The sequence below is a fragment of the Telopea speciosissima genome, chromosome 4, assembly GCF_018873765.1.
Source record: "Telopea speciosissima isolate NSW1024214 ecotype Mountain lineage chromosome 4, Tspe_v1, whole genome shotgun sequence".
Taxonomy (NCBI): Eukaryota; Viridiplantae; Streptophyta; class Magnoliopsida; order Proteales; family Proteaceae; genus Telopea; species Telopea speciosissima.
The window spans coordinates 56,925,240-56,934,204 of record NC_057919.1 but is presented as its reverse complement, the minus strand read 5'-3'; positions in this window follow the sequence as shown (position 1 = coordinate 56,934,204).

The following is an 8,965-nucleotide window of genomic DNA, read 5'->3' as shown; positions in this document are numbered from 1 at the left end:
ACAGATCTAATCCCTCTCTCGAAAGGAGAGGAAAATATAAGGGTTTTGAGTCGCCACTTAGGTTTAGGACCCTTAATAGGGCTTCATATATGACTCCAATGAGGATTGATCAAACCATAGATTGGGTACGTCTTAGGGTGCGGTCCAAGAAAGGTGTTAGGCACCTTAGATGATTGATGTTACGACATAAGATGAATACTTTTAATTATTAGGTGTAATGAATGCAATAAACAGAAACAAGGAATAAGATTTCGTTGCAAAGAAAACATAACTATAAAATATAAAGAATGCAAATAAAACCTAAACTAGGATGGATGAAAAGCATTCCTAAACATGCAATCATGCCTAAACAACCACCTACTCCATGATATGGAAAGGTTATAACAAGAGAAACTGTGTAGAGCTTAGGAGAAAGTTTTCCTTCACCGCATGGTTAAGGTTCATCAACCCCGCATCATAGGGTTTTAGTATAATTCCCAAAGTATCCTCCTCATACCCTCTCACATCCATCCTTTAGCCTGCGGCGCATGGATTTCCATTCACCATTGCTGAAGGAAAACTCGGTCCTAGAACGTACGTGCAAATAGATTATAAGAGAACACAATAAGCAAGCAGTGAACAAACAATGAACTAAACCTAAACATGGAATCGATGCAATGCATGAACATGTTTAACCTTAAAGTAGTAAGGGCATATCAGCAACATGAACTAGGGTTAGTAGACTACATTATATGCCTAATAAACTCACTAGACATGGAAGAATATTGCCTACATACCTGTCTAGGAGAAGAGCATACCACTACCGTTTTTGCCGAAACAATGGTGGTATACCAATGATCAGATAGCTATAACTATAATTATACTTAAGAAGGTCAAAGGATTTAAGACTTAGTGGTGCTTGAGGTTGAAGGCAACTCAAGAACCTTGCTGGAGGTCGTGCAAACTATCAAAGCTCTAAGTTGGGGAAGAACACCTTCAGGTGCATTGTCGAATGGTGGTTGTGTACCTATAATCACATAGCTATAACTATAATTATACCTAAGAAAAATCAAAGGATTTAAGACTTAGTAGTACCTGAGGTTGAAGACAACTCAAAAACCTTGCTGGAGGTCGTGCACAACTTAGAATATCAAAGCTCCTAGTTGGAGAAGAACACCTTCAAGAGCATTGCTGAAAATCCTAGACCCCATTTTCAACACTCCAAAACTAGAGCCCAAAGCCCTTAGTTTGAGTGAGGGTAAAACCCTTATTTTCTAGTTTGAGAATCTCACCTTCAGCCTCTCTCCACTTCAATTAGCAACAAACCTCACTCAAAAACGTTGGATATTGAGTAGGCCTGTAAATGGATTGGATTCGGTTTGGATACGGATCAGATATGATCAGATCCGAATATTCCCTGGCCAAATATGGATACCTTTAAACGGATTCGGATGCGGATTGAATTCGGATTTTTGACCATTTGTTTACATCTTTGCCTTGGGAAACTCGTACCTTCCTCCTCCTAGAAGATACAATTCATTTTCAATCCATATCTCTTAGATTATGATTCTTTTTTCCTCATATTCTAGAACCTGTTGAATCTTCAAAAACCCTCAATATCATTATTTACGTAATTTCTTATTATTAAGTATTTGGATTTTTTTTCGGATGGATTTTTATCGGAGTATTTAGATTTTTTTTCCGGATATCTCTAAACGAATACGGACGTCCCTAAACGGATACGAATGCAGATCAAATTCAGATTGTTGGTTAACCGTTTACAACCCTAATATTGAGTAAGATATAGCCAATATGACATTAATGGCAAAAAACAATTGAAAATACCTTTCACAACTCAAATTGAGTGTGAACTCATACTTGGCAAGGTTTCTTATTCCATATCAAGTGATGAGATATCTAGGGGTAGTATGTGATAAACCCAAAATCACACCAACCAATCAGAGGCCGCCACATATCCCGGCCCAGGTAGGAAGACCATCCCAAAGCCATCCACCTTACATTTCACTCGATTGGCCCGTACGGGCTACTACCAACAAGGAAGTCCAGGTACTACGGGCTACTACCTCCAACAACAAATATACATCATCTCATGGGTACACGGCGACCATCACCATCAACAAGACATGTCCCATCACAGAGGACTCTAGGCCACTGCCTACCAGTCACGTAATCTGGATGGACTCATACACAGGGAACCTCATCTACCACGTAGATAGGTCTATCCATTAAGAATACCAAGTCTATCATGACACCACGTCTCACGGGAAGACAACCAATCAAGGATGAGCCCTGCTACTCAGGGACTCTATCGACTACGAAGGCCACTCTACATCAATTGGGACTCTCCACACTGCCACACTCCACTATAAAAAGGAAGGTACTTTACCCCATCAACCCATCTTGAATACTATTATTCATCTGTTTGCTTAGGAGATCTAACTTTGGTATCGGAGAGTCCTAGGCCGAAACCACACCGGTTCTCCTTTGTCATCCCCTGGTTCTTTTGCAGGTTACGACACTCGAAAGGACCCTTGAACGATTTTCTGACCCAACAGATTGGCGTCGTCTGTGGGAACGACGCTAGCCATCATATCTACTAGCTTGTTTCCATACCTATTCAATAATGGCACCACGAGGCAAGAAGACCGCTCCCTCCACCAACAATGCCCCGAGGGAGGGGAATGGATCACCTCCTCCAAAGAGCTCACGTCACAGGGTCAATGACCACATCTTCACGAGGAAGAGATCCTAGAGAGCCAACAGGCTGAGGCAGTTAACCTCAACCCCGAAGCAGCCATCGAAGCCACCGTGGGGCCATTACCTGATCCCAATGCACCGGCGGCTGTAGATCAGATCTACGACTTGCAGCGCCAGATCCTTCGTGACCAACAACTCTTCCGCGATTACCTGAGGCAGCGTGCAACATCCCACCGCCGTAGGATGGATCCTTGACGGGAGCAGAGCCCTAGGAGGACACCTCCCAGGGGTGATAGGTCAAAGAGGCACACTAGCTCCCCGCATCTTAGGAGAACAGCAGACCTCCCAGTACGGTCAGACCATGGGAGAACACCATCGCACCGGTCCGTGGTACCTAGTCCAGAAGGCTCAATTAGGAGGTCGGTATTCCAAGGTCGACTAGGAGGAAGTCATACACCAGGGTGGAGCCAGACCTATCGAGAAGAAAGCCCCTCACGTTCACGGCAGGGGTCATCACGACATGACCATTTGTCATCCCGCCAACACTCAATGGGAGGGAACTTCAAGGAGGGGTCGAGGTCAAGGTTCGAGTAAGGACGTGTCTATGGCCGAAGACCAATTCGATAAAAAAACAAAAAAAGAAAAGAAGAAAAAGAACAAGAGGATAAAGGCATACATAGGCGTGGAATCGACTCGAACGAGCGTCACCCAGCGTGGATCAAACGTAGGCGCAGATCGAATGGGCGTCGACTCTTAAGAGAAAGAAATGAAAAAAAAAAGAGCCAATGATCCACACCCAAAAGGCATGGGCGTCGACCCTTGGAGAGAGAATGGATAGAAGAAAGAGAGTATTGAAAAAAAAAAAAAAGAGAAAGCAACCAAGGGTCGACGCCCAAAAGGCCATAGGCGCGGACTCTTGAGTAAGAGCAAAGCCAAGAGAGAGAAGAAGAGAGAGAAGAGAGAAAAGGTATGAGAGAAGAAGAGAGAGAAAAGAGAAAAAGCAAGAGAGAGAAGAGAGAGAAAAGAGAGAAAGTAGGAGAGAGAAAATAAGAGAGAAAGAGGAAAAAAGAGAAGAGAGTGAATCCACACCAGGCACTGACCGCGGACAACGGGCGTCACGGGCACGGATCGTCGAACGAGGGTCATGGGCGCCGATCGAATGAGAGGTCATGGGCTCCGATCGAATGAGAGGCCATAGGCGTGGACCGGTGTCATCGATCGAGCAGGCGCGGACGCGGATGGGTGTCAATCAAGAAGGTGCGGACCAGCGTCGATCAAGTAGGCGCAGACCAGCGTCAATCGAGCAGGCACCGATGCAGATGGGCGTTGATAAAGCAGGCGTGGACTAGCGTCGATCGAGCAGGCGCGGACGCGGATGGGCGTCAATCAAGTAACAGGCGCGGATCGTGGAGGGCGTCGATCGAGTAGGCGCGGACCACTGATGGGCGTCGATCGAGTACAGGCGCGGACCACGGGGACGGCACGGATCGAGTACAGGTACGGACCGACGGGCGTCGATAGAGTGCAGTGGCAAACCGCAGGCGTCGATCGAGTACAGGCATGGACCACGGATGTGTTGATCGAGCAACCAGGGCGAGCTAGGCACAGACCAACGAGCACGAACGTAAGCACAAAGCAAAGGCCAAGCACCAAGCATGCACGCTACAAAACAAGCCAAAGCCCAATGGCTGGGCAAGAACAAAAGGCAACAATCAAGAAACAAAGAGGTGGCACAGAACTCTTTGCAACCCAAAAACAAACACCTTGGGGGCAACGAAAGATGAAGACCAAGTGCAAGGCAAAGGAGAAGACTCAAAAAGCAAAAAGTGGAAAAGCAAGAGAGAAAGAAAGAAAAATAAAAAGGGGGTCTTTAGCCACGGCCAATGACCGTGATCGACAGGCCATGGATATAGGCAAGGTTCGAGGTCCGAGGTCCGAGGTTGGAGTTCGCGAAGGTTCGAGGTCTGAGGTCCAAGGTTGAAGTTCGCGAGGGTTCGAGGTCCGAGGTCCAAGGTCGAAGTTCGCGAGGGTTCGAGATCCGAGGTCTGAGGTCAAAGTTCATGAGGGTTCGAGGTCAAAGTTCGTGAAGGTTCGAGCAAAGTTGTGTCTGTGGCCAAAGACCAATTCGAGTCAATATCAACCAAAAAGAAAGGGGGCCACGACCAAGGGTCGTAGGCGACAGGCCATGGGCAAGGACAAGGTTCGAGGTTCGAGGATCGAGGTCCAAGGTCCAAGGTCAGAGTTCACAAAGGTTCGAGTTCGAGGTTTGGGCGAAGATGTGTCTGTGGCCAAAGACCAATTCGAGTAAAAAAAAAAAAGGTGAAGTACGAGACGTCATATTTATCGCGAGTTTGAGGTTTCGAGGCAGAGTCTAAGAAGTTCGAGATGGTTCGAATACCAAGGCACAATGCCACCAAGGCCCGTTGGCCACCAAGGTCCGTAGACCACCAAGGCGCAATGCCACCAAGGTCCATTGACCACCAAGGCCCGTTAGCCACCAAGGTCCGTAGACCACCAAGGCGCAATGCCACCAAAGCCCGTTGGCTACCAAAGTTCGTAGACCACCAAGACGTAATGCCACCAAGGCCCGTTGGCCACCAAGGTCCGTAGATCACCAAGGCACAATGCCACCAAGGTACGTAGACCAACAAGGCGTAATGCCACCAAGGTTCGTTGGCCACCAAGGTCCAAAGACCACCAAGATGCAATGCCACCAAGGTCCGTTGACCACCAAGGTGTAATGCCACCAAGGCCCGTTGGCCACCAAGGTCCGTAGACCACCAAGGTGTAATTCCACCAAGGCCCATTAGCCACCAAGGTTTGAAGACCACCAAGGTGTAATGCCACCAAGGCCCGTTGGCTACCAAGGTCTGTAGACCACCAAGGCGTAATGCCACCAAGGCCCATTGGCCACCAAGGTCCGAAGACCACCAAGGCGCAATGCCACCAAGGTCCATTGACCACCAAGGCGTAATGCCACCAAGGCCCATTGGCCACCAAGGTCCGTAGACCACTAGGGCACAAGGCCACCAAGGTCCACGGACCACCGAGGCATAAGGCCACCAAGGTCCGTAGACCATCAAACGCAACGCCACCAAGGTCCATAGACCACCAAGGCTCAAAGAAAAATTGCAAAGTCTACTTTCTTGGACATTCTGATCCAAGAGAGTGGGGGCAAATGATAAATCCAAAATCACATCAACTAATCAGAGACCGTCACTTGTCCCAGCTTAGGTAGGAAGACCATCCCAAAGCCGACTACCTTACATTTCACTCGATTGGCCCGTACGGGCTACTACCAACAAGGAAGTCCAGATACTACGGGCTACTACCGCCAACAACAAAATATACATCATCTCATGGGTACACGGTGACCACCACCATCAACAAGACATGTCCCATCACAGAGGATTCTAGACCACTGCCTACCAGCCACGTAGTCTGGATGGACTCATACACAGGGAACCTCATCTACCACGTAGATAGGTATATCCATTAAGGATACCAAGTCTATCGTGACACCACGTCTCACGGAAAGACAACTACCAAGTCTATCATGACACTGCGTCTCTCGGGAAGACAACTACCAAGTCTATCATGACACCACGTCTTATGGGAAGACAACCAATCAAGGATGAGCCCTGCTACTCAGGGACTTTATCGACTACGAAGGCCACTCTACATCAACTGGGACTCTCTACACCGCCACACTCCACTATAAAAACGAAGGTACTTTACCCCATCAACCCATCTTGAATACTATTATTCATCTGTTTACTCAGGAGATCTGACTTTGGCATCGGAGAGTCCTAGGCCGGAACCACACTGGTTCTCCTTTGTCATCCCCTGGTTCTTTTGCAGGTTACGGCACTCGAGAGGACCCTTAAACGATTTTTTGACGCAACAATATGAACACTCCCATGACGCCTTAAAGGTAATTGAAGTGAGGTTATGACTCTAGAAGCCCATGCACAACACTCCTAGTTGAAGTATGAAACTAAAAAATTGACACCCATTTTTGCCTTGGGTCGACACTGGATAAGGTCTAGTTGACGTCAACTAGTTATTGGTTGAAGGCCAGTCGATGTTGATGGGGCCTTATTGGGTGTTGATTAAGAGTGTCAAATTTGGACCGGAACCAACCCACTCAATAGTTTATTGGTCCAATTATAGAGCTACCGATAAGTTATTGGTCCGATTTTGGATCGTCCAATTAAGTTATTGGTCTCCCAATGGTTCCAGGACAGATAGACCAATTAGGAACCGTTAGAACCGAAACAAATTCACATCCTAACCCTATATATTATATAATTCATAAGACTTAAGGTCATGAGAGCTAAGGTCAACCCCTTTAGTTTTTAAGTCTTTCATTTTGACTGGTACTACTTGTCTCATATGCAATTTTTCCAAAGATTTAATTGTAATTTAAAGGTCCATTTGGGAATGCAAACTTAAGAATATACCTTAAAATAATCCTAACTTATGAGGTTCGTAATTAATTGAATACAAAATAAGAGGTAATATGGAGTACTTCCGTGATTTGAAAACAAAATGATAGTGGATTGCATATTGCATTTGAATGAAATTAATATCTTATTGTAATATTATTGAATATTGTAGCATGTGTTAGAGAATCTTTTATTTTTTTATTTTGAATTGCTTGTAACCGTGTAAGAACCAAAACCAGCCCCCCTATTAGTTAATGATCCAGGATCTTAGGTTTGGAACCGATTAGCTTATTAGTCCAGTCTTGGTCCTGACCCCTTAGGGCTGAAACCATTAAGGAATTGGACCGATAGCCTAGAGCTGGGCCAATTGACACCCCTAGTGTTTTTTTTTTTTTTTTTGATAAGTGACACCCCTAGTGTTGACCATTCATTATTGCATGTCAACTCCCAATAGTGTGGTTCTTTTGCACGTGTTTTTGTCGATTCCAACCTAGGCTAGGTTAAGACAAGGTTGGTTTGTCAAATTGAAATAAAATTGATTAATCTAACAACACAAAGTATAGATTGTTGACCGACTAACTCGACTCGTACCTGGCCAAATCCTACCAGTAGCATTTTTGGTCGTTGATACCAAATGTTAAAAAAATTCCTAAATGAAGTCTAAGGTGTAGGAGAGCCTAAAGCTACTCCACAAAGCCTAAATAATGCCCTTGGAGATTTGATCGTCATCGCCATGCACAACCTTCATGGTGACAAACATGAGGTGTCTATAAAATGTCCCTCTTTGACTTTGGGCACTCTATAAATGATAGTCAAAGATAAGACTTAGTGTGGTTTTTTTGCACGTGTTCTTGCCGATTCCAACCTAGGCTAGGTTAAGACAAGGTTGGTTTGCCAAATTGAAATATAATTGATTAGTTTAACAACACAAAGTATAGATTATTGACCGACTAACTCGACTCATACCAGGCCAAATCCTACCAGTAGCATTTTTGGTCGTTGATACCAAATGTTAAAAAAATTCCTAAATGAAGTCTGAGGTGTAGGAGAGCCTAAAGCTACTCCACAAAGCCTAAATAATGCCCTTGGGGATTTGATCGTCATCGCCATGCACAACCTTCACAGTGACAAACATGAGGTGTCTATAAAATGTCTCTCTTTGACTTAGGGCACTCTATAAACGATAGTCAAAGATAAAACTTCTCATTATGTCAAGCGACGAGCAAAAACAATTCTAGCACTTTGCTCAAGGATGCGAAAGAAAACTAGTGAATTTGGAAAATCATTGAAAACATCGCGAGGGATAGGGGTGTAAATGCGGTGAATTTGGAAATTCATAAAAAACACGGCAAATATTGTGGTCGGTGATAAATTTAACAGCAATGAATTCAGAAAATCATCGAAAACATGGTGAGTACGATGAGTGATAAGTGTAATCAATTTGAAAAATCATCGAAAACACGATAACATGGATCATCTGATAGGGAACGACTAATGTTTGTTTACAATCAAATGGCGACGAATCTATTTTGTGATTCTATGACAAAGGTATAAATGCAATGAATTTGAAAAATCATCAAAAACATGGAAAATACAAGATGACAAGCATAGATGCAGTGATGATCCAAAAACTAATCGAGAACACATCAAACATGATTTATGAAGTGATGCAGTGAGCCAGAAATTCATTGAGAACACTATAAACATGATATGTAAAGTATGACTGCATCAACCCAAAAATCATCAAGAACACTACAAACACAAACTAACAGGTGTGGTTGAGTTGGCTGGCAACCGCTCTATTGGGAATTATTTTTCTT